The sequence below is a fragment of the Oryx dammah genome, unplaced genomic scaffold (genome assembly GCF_014754425.2).
Source record: "Oryx dammah isolate SB20612 unplaced genomic scaffold, SCBI_Odam_1.1 HiC_scaffold_23, whole genome shotgun sequence".
Classification (NCBI taxonomy): domain Eukaryota; kingdom Metazoa; phylum Chordata; class Mammalia; order Artiodactyla; family Bovidae; genus Oryx; species Oryx dammah.
This window is the reverse complement of record NW_024070207.1, coordinates 95,698,065-95,711,893: the sequence shown is the minus strand read 5'-3', so window position 1 is coordinate 95,711,893 and position 13,829 is coordinate 95,698,065. Positions and strand designations below refer to the sequence as shown.

At 40.3% G+C, this 13,829-nt stretch overlaps 1 pseudogene; it reads right to left on the bottom strand.

Annotated features, from left to right (window-relative positions):
• Positions 1–4,384: 4,384 nt before the first annotated feature.
• Positions 4,385–13,829, bottom strand: part of LOC120881658 — a 91,140-nt pseudogene continuing 81,695 nt past the window's right edge.

Here is a 13,829-nt window from a genome sequence, read left to right as displayed (position 1 = left end):
TGTGTGTGTATACAAGGCTTCCCTGGTGGCTCAGCGGTAAAGAATCTGCCTCCATCTGTTTGTGTCATCTTTGATTTCTTTCATTAGTATTTTATAGTTTTCTGCATACAGGTCTCTTGTCTCTTTAGGTAGATTTATTCCTAGGTATTTTTTTCTTTTCATTGCAATGGTGAATGGGATTGTTTCCTTAATTTCTATAATTTTTCATTGGTAGTGTATAGGAATGCTAGGGATATATGTGTATTAATTTTATATCCTGTGACTTTACTATATTGATTAGTTCTAGTAATTTTCTGGTCCTTAGGGTTTTCTATGTATAGCATCATGTCATCTACAAACAGTGAGAGTTTTACTTCTTTTCCAATCTGGATTCCTTTTATTTCTTTTCCTTCTCTGATTGCTGTGGCTAAGTGGGATGGGGTGGGAGGTGGCAGGGAGGTTCAAGAGGGAGGGGACATATGTAAATCTATGGCTGATTCATATGGATGTATGGCAGAAAACAACACAATATTGTAAAGTAATTATCCTCCAATTAAAAATAAATAAATTAACAAGAAGAGGTCTTGAACCTACCACCTTGTTTGCTGAACCACTTATGCTAGAGCCCTAAAGCTCCATGTAAAGAAGTACATTCTGAGACTGCCATGTCAGAGAGTTCACATGTAGGTGCCCCCACTACATGTCAGCTGAGCTGTTAACTGAGAGCCAGAATCCAGAACCAACTGCCAGCTCTGAATGTGAGCCATCTTGGATATCTAACCCAGTAAAGCCTTCAGATGACTCTAGGCTCATTTGGCATCTAACTGCCAAACCATGAAAGAACTCAACTAAGAGCTACTCAGTCAAGTCCTTCCTGAACTTCTGACCCACAAAAACCTTTGACTGTGTGGATGAGCAACATAGTCATTTTAAACCACTATGCTCTGGAGTACTTTGTTTGTAGCAATAGATAAGCAGAAAAGGTAGGGGGGAAAATCTGAGGAAGAGATGCTCACTAACACAAATTATGAACATGAGCAGAAAGGATCCTCAATGAAGGAGAAGTCCACAAACAATATTCAGGAAGATACTAAGAACTAGAGACATTGTAATAATCTAAAAGAGATAATGTGATGTATGTTAAAATGATTAAAGATGAGATCAGACATTCAGGGTGGTAAAAAATATATATGTATAACTGAATCACTTTGCTATATACATGAAACTAACACAACATTATTAAATCAACTGTAATATAAAATGAAAAAATTTTTAATTATTAAAGAAATTTGACACACACTCTGCTAGTGATATGGGCTTCCCAGGTGGCTCAGACAGTAAAGAATCTGCCTGTAATGTGGGAGACCTGGGTTTAATCCTTGCATCAGGAATATACCCTTAAGAAGGGAATAGGAACCCTCTCCAGTATTCTAGCCTAGGGAATCCCACGGACAGAGGAGCCTGGTGGGCTACAGTCCATGGTGTCTCAAAGAGTCGGACACGACTGAGAGATTAACACTTTCATTACTAGTGATACTGTGGAGAATCAGGAAGGCACTTACATGCTTGTTGGTGGGGCACAAGATGTTCTAACCACTATGAAGAACAACTGAGTTATATCTCTTAAAATTACAAATATGGTTATGCTTTGACCCAGCAATCCCACTCTGTGACTCTATCCCATATAGTTGAATGCTCTTAAAATGACATTCACTACAGTATTATCTTTAAGTGTTAAAAAAAAAAAAAACAACTAGAAACAATCCAAGTGTAGGGTATTGGTTAAATTAACCATGATATATCCACACAATGGAAAGCTACGTAAAGGCATAAAGGAATGAGGTCATGTTTTTACATACGAAAAGCAAAACAGACCAATGTTAATATAGTATATAAAGTTGCCTTATGGTAAACAAGGGAGAAAAATCAATACACATTTAAAAATCCTTATATTTGTATAAAAAAACACTAGAAGGCTACATAGCAAACTACTAAATGAAGTTATTATTGAGGGAGTAATGCACTGACGTTTAAGCTATATATAAAAGGAGACTTTAAAGTGAGACATTTTAAAATAGGAGTTAAAACAATAATGAAAAACATGAAAAAAAAAGTATCTGAAGAGAGTTATTTGAAAAAGAGTAATCAAAATTGAAATTGAATGTCTATGTTAAAGACAGCTGAAAACAAACCTGTGAAAATTACTTATAATCCAGCAAAGAGAAATGAAGAGTTGGAAAATATAGCCAAAAAACCTAAGAAACATGGAAGCAAGAATAAGAAGGTACAATACACATCTAATAAGATTCCAATAGGAGAGATTAGAGAGACTGGAGTAAGGTCCACAGAGTGAAACTGCGAAATACCAAAAATATGGTAAAACAGGAAAAAAGACCAAAGAACAAAAATTAGACTGAGGCTTAACAAGAATGTCAAAAGATAACTGAATACTATCTTCAACCGTTAACTTCAATTCTATTGTCAGCAAGATTGAGTTCATTCAAGACTGAGTCAAAACAAAGATAATTTTAGAAAAACAAAGAATGAGAGAGTTGACATGCATAGAACTTTGCTGAAAAAACTCTAAAGGATATATTTCAATAAGAAGGAAACTGAACCCAAGATAAAGAACTGGGATGTAAGAGTAATATGAGTTGTCATTGCTCAACATGGAGTTCAAATCTAAATAAATATTAACTATAAAAACAATAACAATGGAGGTTAAGAAATAAGGGGCAACTAAATACTAAGCAACAAAAACATGGAAGATAGGAGGATTATTCTTAGAGTTTGTGTTCCCAGATCTTCTCTTGTTCAGGTGGAGGGTAAAGATACTAACTTTTTAGGCCAAGTATGCATGTTAAGCATTTAAAGGTTTGCATTAAAAGAAAGAAATGGAACAATAACTTACAAATGAGAAAAAAAAGAAATTTTTAAAAATCAGTAAAAAATAGAAACCACGAGAAGGCATGATACACAGAAAATGAAAAAGATGTTACAAATGAAGATATTAGTAATCACAAATATACGTAGTTATTCAACTCAGCTATAGTTTCTCACCTCAGATTTTTTCTATCAAGAATACTTTTTATTACACAGGTTTCATATATTCAACAATTATTTAGGGAACACCGTGAGGCAAAGAGTTCAATTCTAAAACTCCTTGTTCACCCCCACACACATCTTTGGGTTCAGCCCAACAGAAATGAGACAAAGTTATTGCTTTGTGAACTGAAAGCTTCAATTAAATATGTCTTCCAGAGTCTAGAACAAAGCTCAGGATCCTCTTAACTCTTTTTTTTTTTTTTATAACTTTGGTTTTTTTTTTTTTTTTGATTTATTTTTTATTTTACTTTACAATTCTGTATTGGTTTTGCCATACATTGACATGAATCCACCACGGGTGTACATGCTTAACAGGAGTGTACACACAAATAAAACCTAAAAATGTACCTTAGATTACCCTGTCACCTTTAAAAATTAATATTAAAATCAAATCCCATTTCTCAAAACATCATGAGAAGTGCCCCCATATTTACAGACCCCATTAAATTATGCATAAATAAAATCTGTAGATTCAATGCAGTTTCTTAAGACACAGAGCCTCCTCTGGGACTTGGGCATGACAGACAGCAAAAAAACAATGCTTCATGCCTCCCTTTTCAAGTTTCTTCGAAACACCAAGATGTGAAATAAATATGCAGAATAAAGCTCTGTACTTAAACAAACAAACAAACAAACATGTCATTTCAAAGAGTCTCCTATTTGAAGAGTTAACTTTCAAAGTTTTGTTTTGTTTTTTAAGGAAAACATAAAATCATCAGTAGGCTTTGTTTCTACAAGTTTCATAAAACCCAAAGGGCCCTTTTGAACAAGGGGTTTTAAAGTGTGTCAAATACCACCTATTAACCACTTGTTATGTGGGGATAGGATTCTTGCCTTCTATGGTATGTAAGGTGAGACTGAAGAAGCTATATACTTTTAGCTTAACACTGAAAGTTATTGTTGATCTGAATCATATCATTTGATATTTCAACAGCCAAGTGTGTGTGGGTTTTTGCTAGCCTGGGGAATTTATTTAAGAGGTTCTAAAACTTGTACCACCACTTACAGAGAAAGGAAGAATGGAGTTCCGCAAAAATAAAACATAAGCTTAATGGGTAAAGAACCAGCACTTGTCACCTTCTGACATCTCGTCCACAGAGTTATGGAGACACTTCAGCACTTCTTAATTACTAAGGAATCCAGGTGGGCATGTGAAGACCTGGAAATCAACTGAGGCCTTTTTCATAGGAAGGTGGGTAACAACTCTGTCCCCCAGGCAAGCGAGGTGCCAGTCTGCCCTGGTGGAGATGGTTTGGGAGTCCTTTTCCTTCTAGACTCTTCGGCCCTTGGTTCACCACCACTACTTCTTGTGCTTCTCCATCTTCTCTAGGGTTTTGCTAGGATGGGCTGGACTGTGGTCTCCAGGATGGTCCATGACTCTCAGGGCTTCTTTTATGTAGTTCTGCAGGGTAGACACAGCAGCACAGATGGCCGGGTTGCCAAGTCCATGGATAATCAGGCTGAAATGAGACAAGCAGTTCTGGATGTTGGTCTCTAGGAATGGGGTGGGCTGGTTGTTCCCATTGGGAGTTCAGTCTTGATTGAGAAGGTGTGTGAATCCTTTACACACTTGATGTGCAGCCAGCAGCATATTCTTCCTAGCTGCCATCACATGCTGTCCTCCGAGATGCTGCTGCTGCTGCTAAGTCACTTCAGTCATGTCCAACTCTGTGCGACCCCATAGACGGCAGCCCACCAGGCTCCCCTGTCCCTGAGATTCTCCAGGCAAGAACACTGGAGTGGGTTGCCATTTCCTTCTCCAATGCATGAAAGTGAAAGTGAAGTTGCTCGTCGTGTCCGACTCTTAGCGACCCCATGGGCTGCAGCCTACCAGGCTCCTCCGTCCATGGGATCTTCCAGGCAACAGTACTGGAGTGGGGTGCCATTGCCTTCTCCGGTCCTCTGAGATGAGGTCTGGTTAAATACTCAGCCACGGATTTACTAGGAAATTCTGCTTTGCAGACATGGGCAAAGTCCTAGGCCAAACGAACAGCCTCACCTTCTACTAAAGATGCCAGGAGGGTGACATGAGGGGTGATATGAGTAGTTTTCTGTCCCTTGGCTGGAAGATTCAACTCATTTTGTCCAACTTCTCCTGCAAGGACTGGCCAACATTTTTACACTTGGCTTTTCTAAGAATACCTACTGGGGCTTCCCAGGTGGAGCTAGTGGTAAAGAACCTGCCTGCTAAAGCATAAGACTTAAGAGATGCAGGTTAGATTCTTGGGTGGGGAAGATCTCCTGGAGAAGGAAATGACAACCCACTCCAGTATTCTTGCTTGGAGAATCCTATGGACAGAGGAGCCTGGAGAGCTACAGTCCATAGGGTCACAAAGAGTTGGACACGACAGAAGTGACTTTACACGCACATGCTAGAATACCTACTAGTAATGACGCATCTAAGTACTCAGGTGGGGACAGTCACTCAGGACTTCAGCAACTGCCACTATGTATTTCCATGCAGAGCTGCAGATGGACAATCTTCCAGGGACCAAGCAGAAGACCTTACTGAGATTCATCAGAGCCCCCACCAACTCCTCCTGACAAAGCAGAGTCAAGGGGCTCTTGGTCATTGAAATAGGACCTTTGCTGAGAAATTGTCTGATCATGTGGAAATAGATGCTGGTTGTGGCCATACTGCACTTGTCAACATCCTGCATCTGCTTCACCTGGGGCCCCGGTTCTCAGCCAAGTCCATGGTGTCCAGGGTGTGCATCACCTTAGATTTTTTTCAATCAATAAAAATTCTTTAAATATGATGACAAAAGAGATGAAGAAAACAGGCCAACCCAAGAACAGAAAGAAATCAGATATCCACAATATGCATGTCAAATGAAATAATCCTCAAGTCAAAAAGGTATGATTTGGGATAAAGTAACTTGTTACATAGTATTAAAAAGGAAAAAATATATATATCTATAACAGTCATGAATTGGAATGCATCTAACAGATCTTCCAAATATATAAAGAAAAAAAAAAGCCAGTACTGCATAGAGAATTTTAAAACTATTTTTTAAATTTAAAAAATTCTAAAAGTGCAGAATTTTAACACACCTCATTCAGAGAGATATAGGTTAAGAAGAGGAAAACTTAAGTGTATAGAAGAGTCAAGCAACACAATTAACAAGCTTGAGCTAATGGATTATGTAGAACCAAACCCAACAGCTTGTGAATAGATATTTTTCTCAAACACTGGAGACTGCTTACAAAAATTGACTACATACTTAATTATAGAAAATCTCTAAAGTATTTTTTAAAAGTCTCAGAAATGTCAAATAGGACTTTCCATGGGGGTCCAGTGGTTGAGAACCTGCCTGCCAGCGCAGGAGACAGGAGGTTTGATCCCTGGTCTAAGGAAGATTCCACATGCTGCAGAGCAAATAAGTCCATGCACCACAACTACTGAGCCCACGTGCCAGAACTCCTGAAGCCTGAGCACCCTAGAGCCCATGCTTCACAACAAGATAAGCCACCACAATGAGAAGCCTATGCACCACAATGAAGGGTAGCCCCCGTTCGCCACAACTAGAGAAAGACCGCAAGCAGCAAGGAAGACCCAGTGTAACCAAAAAATAAATATAATAAATAAAATGTCAAATAGTATTTCAGTCATTACACTATCTTACATCATCTACCGTTTGACTTATTTAGTGTTTGTTCACACATGCATGTGTACATACACCAAATGCACATATCTTTGGAGAACAGATGGAAAGCTTTCTAAAAAGAAAGGTTATTTTTTTCCTGTTTGCTCGAGATACTGTCTCGTATGATTCGCCATCCATGTGTTGCTATTTTCATTGTATTTTTCAGCTGTTCATCAAAAGGGTAGTGTTGGAAACATTTGTTCTACATATCTATGAATGAAATTTGTGAGCTCTCAGTTTGACCTCAACTGCAAGTTTTGGTAGCGGGATGAAATGGAGGATAGAAGACAAAAATAAGAGTTCTTAAAAATATTTTTTCTTTCTTTTCAACATATTTAAACAGCCTCATTAGCTTTGTAGTCTAAGAAGAAAATAGCTGGAAAAGAGAAACTGATTCCTTTATTAAATACTCTCTTGATATTAGGCCTGTTAACTTGATGGCCTAGGAGAACCTGTATTGGCAGGATGATGACAAACAAATAATGAATTGAATTTGACCTCTTTCTTTATCATAGGATGAGTTGCTGTATTGATATGGTAGAAAGACGCTTCTGTTCCTTTTTACATCAAACTCAGAACAAAATTCTACAGTTCTGAAGCCTATAATTACTGCTTTGCATGTATGGCAAGTTTAAGAATTAGGACCATGTTTTTTAAAAAGTTTCAGATGTTACAATTTTCAAACAATATTCCAATGGTACGTGATGGGGGCTTGGTGGGAAAGATCTCGTCTATGTGACAGGAAGCTAAAGACATTGTCTAGATCTGTCCCATAACTATAGAAACTTTGGGGGCCCTAACACAATTTTAGAACAACATCACAAAGCTTGTATAATAGTATCAATTTATACACAATGTTGAGACTTGTAAACCTGTTATATTGAGCTGAATTGAGAACATAAAATGAATGTAAACCTGTAATTGTACACAAAATAGATATAAAGACATGAGGCAGATTGAGTGATGCTCATTAACTTCTCCAAGACCACCTAGTTGGTGAATGACATCTCAGCATTTGATTCTAGGTGCCCCTTCTTCCAAGCCTTATATTCTTCCTACTTCACGATTTTGCTATATGCTTTACATGATTTTGCTATATGCTTTGTATATTCTGAGGTAGGAATTTAACTCACTTGAAGGAACATTTTGTATCAGTACCAGACTCCTTATTTACCTTGCAAAAGAAAACCAATATGGGCCAATATGATTGTATCATTTAAATCTCAGAAGCAGTTCCACTCTCCCACATTTGGAAATATGTGTAAACAACTTAATCAAATTTCAAGTAGCAAACCAAACTTCAGTTCAGTTCAGTCACTCAGTCATGTCCGACTCTTTGTGACCCCATGAATTGCAGCACACCAGGCCTCCCTGTCCATCACCAACTCCCGGAGTTCACTCAGACTCACGTCCATCGAGTCAGGGATGCCATCCAGCCATCTCATCCTCTGTCATCCCCTTCTCCTCCTGCCCCCAATCCCTCCCAGCATCAGAGTCTTCTCCAATGAGTCAACTCTTTGCATGAGGTGGCCAAAGTACTGGAGTTTCAGCTTTAGCATCATTCCTTCCAAAGAAATCCTAGGGCTGATCTCCTTCAGAGTGGATTGGTTGTATCTCCTTGCAGTCCAAGGGACTCTCAAGAGTCTTCTCTAGCACCACAGTTCAAAAGCATCAATTCTTCAGTGCTCAGCCTTCTTCACAGTCCAACTCTCACATCCATACGTGGCCACAGGAAAAACCATAGCCTTGACTAGACGGACCTTAGTCGGCAAAGTAATGTCTCTGCTTTTGAATATGCTATCTAGGTTGGTCATAACTTTTCGTTTTAGTTTGCAGCAATTGAGCTCTCTAACTTCATTTACTCACTTATTTCTTCCCTTTTTAACAAGTACTTATTAGATGTCCATTGTGTGCCCAGTATCACATTCTATGTTAGATAAGATAGAAGTTACATCTTCAATTGTCTTGTGGAAATGCTTATAGTTCAGCTGGAGAAAAGCAATATACAAATAAACACTCAAAACAACTGTAGACTGGTTCTACAATCATATATAGACAAATGAAACTGTGTTGTGGACTGCAGAATTCAAAGAAAGGGCAATGTCGCTATAAAATGGTATTGAGGAGGTAAAGCTTAACTGGTAAGTAGAATCACTAAGACTTGATGAAGAGTGTGATTTAGTTCAGCTTGGAGGGCAGCTTGAGTTTAGAAAATAGGAGGAACCAAAGTCAGAGTGTGGACTCAAGCCCTCTCTGACCTCCCAAACTAATACAGCTTTCCTTCTTTTGGTCCCTGATTGAGCAATAGACTGGTTCCAAATTGGGAAAGGAGTACATCAAAACTGTATATTGTCACCCTGCTTATTTAACTTACATGCAGAGTAAATCATGCAAAATGTTGGGCTGGATGAAGCACAAGCTGGAATCAAGATTGCTGGGAGAAATATCAATAACCTCAGATATGCAGATGCCACCACCCTTATGGCAGAAAGCAAAGAATTAAAGAGCCTGTTGATGAAAGTGAAAGAGGAGAGTGAAAAGTTGGCTTAAAACTCAACATTCAGAAAACTAAGATCATGGCATCCAGTCCCATCACTTCATGGCAAATAGATGGGGAAACAATGGAAACAGTGAGAGACTTTATTTTTGAGGGCTCCAAAATCACTGCACATGGTGACTGCAGCCATGAAATTAAAAGATGCTTGCCCCTTGGAAGAAAAGCTATGACCAACCTAGATAGCATATTAAAAAGCAGAGACATTACTTCACCAACAAAGGTCCATCTAGTCAAAGCTATGGTTTTTCCAGCAGTCATGTATGGATGTGAGAGTTGGACTATAAAGAAGGCTGAGTACCGAAGAATTGATGCTTTTGAACTGTGGTGTCAGAGAAAACTCTTGAGAGTCCCTTGGACTGCAAGGAGATCCAACCAGTCCATCCTAAAGGAAATCAGTCTTGAATATTCATTGAAAGGACTGATGCTAAAGCTGAAATTCCAATACTTTCGCCACCTGATGCGAAGAACTGACTCATTTGAAAAGACCCTGAGCCTGGGAAAAATTGAAGGTGGGAGGAGAAGGGGATGACAGCGGATGAGATGGTTGGATGGCATCACTGATGCGATGGACATGACTTTGAGTAGGCTCTGACCCCATGGACTGCAGGCCACTAGGCTCCTCTGTCCATGGGATTCTCCAGGTAAGAATACTGGAGTGGGTTGCCATGCCCTCCTCCAGGGGATCTTCCCAACCCAGGGACTGAACCCAGGTCTCCCGCATTGCAGCCTTGCAGGCAGATTCTTTTCTGTCTGAGCCACCAGGGAAGCCCGTGTATGTATGTATGTATATATGTGTGTGTGTGTGTGTATATGTGTGTGTGTGTGTGTGTGTGTGTGTATTGAATTGCTGTGCTATTCACCTGAAACTTACATGATATTATAAGTCAACTATATGTCAATTAAAAAATTAAAACAATGGTGTGTCTTTTCTAGGTGTTGATTGGGTGACTTTTATCTGCTTTAGTTATCCCAGGGTTTACTACTTTGCCAGATTTGGAGAATGTAATGGACATATTTATGTTCTCAGCTAACAAGACTCATAAATGGAAGCTTTAATGAAGGTTTTTATCTTTTAAAGCAAATTTTAAAATTGTAATGTTCAGTATATAAATGAGAGCACATGTGCCCTGCCAGTTACAATAACACGACTTTTCCTATTGTTTACTTCAGCCTCTTAGATAATTCAGTTCAGTTCAGTTCAGTTGCTTAGTCGTGTCTGACTCTTAGATAATATATGCCTGTATAAAGACAGTTCAAGAAAGCAGTCCTTGGAAATTTGGTGTTCAGTTCAGTTCAGTCACTCAGTCATGTCCGACTCTTTGCGACCCCATAGACTGCAGCACACCAGGCCTCCCTGTCCATCACCAACTCCTGGAGTTCACTCAGACTCATGTCCATCGAGTCAGTGATGCCATCCAGCCATCTCATCCTCTGTTGTCCCCTTCTCCTCCTGCCCCCAATCCCTCCCAGCATCACAGTCTTCTCCAATGAGTCAACTCTTCGCATGAGGTGGCCAAAGTACTTGAGTTTCAGCTTTAGCATCATTCCTTCCAAAGAACACCCAGGACTGATCTCCTTTAGAATGGACTGGTTGGATCTCCTTGCAGTCCAAGGGACTCTCAAGAGTCTTCTCCAACACCACTTTTCCTATTGTTTACTTCAGCCTCTTAGATAATACATGCCTGGATAAAGACAGTTCGAGAAAGCAGTCCTTGGAAATTTGGTGTAGTACTTACCTAATGGTTAATGATCCTGTAATAAATATATCAAACTGAAACATTCTTGTCAAAGCTTCTAGTTGGGGCCAAGATCATGATGGCAATATAGTTTTTTAATCTCTCCAAGTCACCTCATAGCAACTAGGATAGCAAAAGAAACAGTCCACAGGCAACATCTTCAAGCAAAGCAAGTGACTGGTACGCTCATGAATTCCAGAATTTTTGAGTGAGTGAGTCAAACTCTGACATAGAGAACTGAGACTCTCTCTGCAAAAGAAGCTTGTTGGGAGTGGAATCTGAATTGAGCAAGCCAGAAACATTGGTGGGAGACAGAAAGTTTTCACACACTGGCCAGGAGAGGTTCTGAACTGGGCAGGTGGCTACAGAAAGACCATGTTTTTTAACAATCTGTGGCAGGATCAGTTATGTAATTTGCAGAGTACAGTGCAAAGTGAAAAGCCAGAGCTCCTTGTTCATAAGTGATTAAAAATTTCAAGATGGTAACAGGAGAGCATGAAACCTGGAGCAGGACCCTGTGTGGCTACACAGGCCACATACCCATGAAGCCAGCCCTGCTTTGGAGCCAAAGCAGAAAGGGGACCCTTGAGCAGGGAAGCTAGAAAAGCAGCTCTGGTTTGCCTCTTCCCTATTTAGCACCCATCTCCTAAACACACAGGAAAACCCATCTATTTTAAACATGACCAGTGATTATGATCAAACCTTTTCCAATGATATAATAAGGAAAAAGATGAATTTCCCTGGTGGTCCAGTGGATGAGAGTCCGTCTGCCAAGGCAAGGGACAGGGGTTTGATCCCTGGTCCAGGAAATTCGCACATGCCACAGGGACTGATCCCACAACTCAACTACTGAGCCAGCATGCCCTTGAGCCTGTGCTCCACAACAAAAGAAGCCATCACAATGAGAAGCCTGCACACGCAACTAGAGAGGGGCCCTGCCCCGTCCCACAACTAGAGAAAGCCTGTGTGCAGCAACAAAGACCCTGCTACTGCTGCTAAGTCGCTTCAGTCATGTCCAACGGCAGCCCATTAGGCTCTTCTGTCCCTGGGATTCTCCAGGCAAGAACACTGGAGTGGGTTGCCATTTCCTTCTCCAATGCATGAAAGTGAAAAGTGAAAGTGAAGTCGCTCAGTTGTACCCGACTCTTAACGACCCCATGGACTGCAGCCTACCCGGCTTATCCATCCATGGGATTTTCCAGGCAAGAGTACTGGAGTGGGTTGTCATTGCCTTTTCCAACAAAGACCCAGTGCAGTAAAAATAATAATAATAATAATAATTTTAAAAAAGAAACAAAGGGAAAAAGAATCAAATAACATGCCAACAGATAATGAAGGCACAGCAGAAAATTATGATACAAAACCTTTCAGGTAATAATGCAAAATGAGGTTAAAAGAAAGTGATAAAGCTATGGAAAAGTGTTACTGAATGGAAGTTCTTGTGCCCTTCACCCAGTGAGGCCAACAAACCAAAATGTCAGAGTTTGGAGCAGGAGACTGAGTGGTTTGTGCTCAAAAAACCTGCAACTTCCAGAAGGTTTCAGCTAAGCATTTTCAAAGGTCAGGTGACGGTGGGGCACCCCAGGGTAGTGATTAGTTGGTGCACAATTCTCTGATTGGTTGATCGCGATCACTTAGGTGCCAGAAGGCCTGGGGGCCAGCGGCTCAGGATTATCAACTGGTCAATTAGTTCCACTTGGTGGTGGTATTAGCATCTGAAAAATTCAGGAAATATGCATCAGATACTATTACCCAGGTACTTCAGAGAGGAGCTACAGAAGATGTGTGTGTGTGTGTCAGGGGGAGTCTGTCCTAGGAAGGGCCTGTAGGGTTCTGTTCAGTTATAATTCCTCCCTTTACTTTGTACCCCTCAACCTTGAGGAGAACAGGTGTTGGACAAGAAAGGGAATAATGTGAGAATTCCCTGGTGGTCCAGTGATTAAGAATCTGCCTTGCAATGTAGGGGACACAGGTTCAATGCTGCAGGGGTAACTATGCCTGTGTGCCACAACGAAAGATCCTGCATGATTCAGTGAAGATTCAGTGAAGTGCTGCAACTAAATCCTGATGCGGCCAAGTGCATAAATAAATAAATAAATATATATAAAGAAAGGGAAGAATATTTTGGATAGAGGTTCATCCTAAACTCGGCAGAGAAACTTGGTTTCAATCTCCAATCCTGTTTCATCCTTCCTCATATCTTTCAGGGGATGGGGAGAGAACTCCTCTGGCTACTCCCTGCTCAAATGGAGTGTAGTCCTGTCTCAACTTGGGGAACGGATGTAACCAAGCAGAACCCTATGGGGTCTTCCCAAACAGACCCCTCCCTTACATCCTCTGTTTTTCACTGAGGTATCTAGATAATAGTATCTGATACATATTCCCTGAGTTTTTCAGATGCTAAAACCACCACCAAATGGAAGAAATTAACTGCTTGATGATCTGAGCAGTAGCCCCAGACCTTCTGGAACCTAAGGATAGATCACCATCAACCAATCAGAGAATTGTGCATGAGTTGATCACATACCATGGGACACCCCTCCTCACTTGGCCTTTAAAAATGTTTTGCTGAAACCCTTTGGGGAATTTGGGTGTTTAGAGGAACAGCCGCTTGTCCTCCTAGTATTGGCACCTTTATAATAAATGCTCCTTTTTCTTCACCACAACCTGGTATCAATAGACTGGCTTCACTGCATGGGGGTGAGCAGACCCAAGTTTGGTGCAGTAACATGGAGACAGAATTGGCAACATTTCCAAGTTTCAGGTCCTAGAACCAAGTCTTGTATAATTAAAATCTCAGTCCCT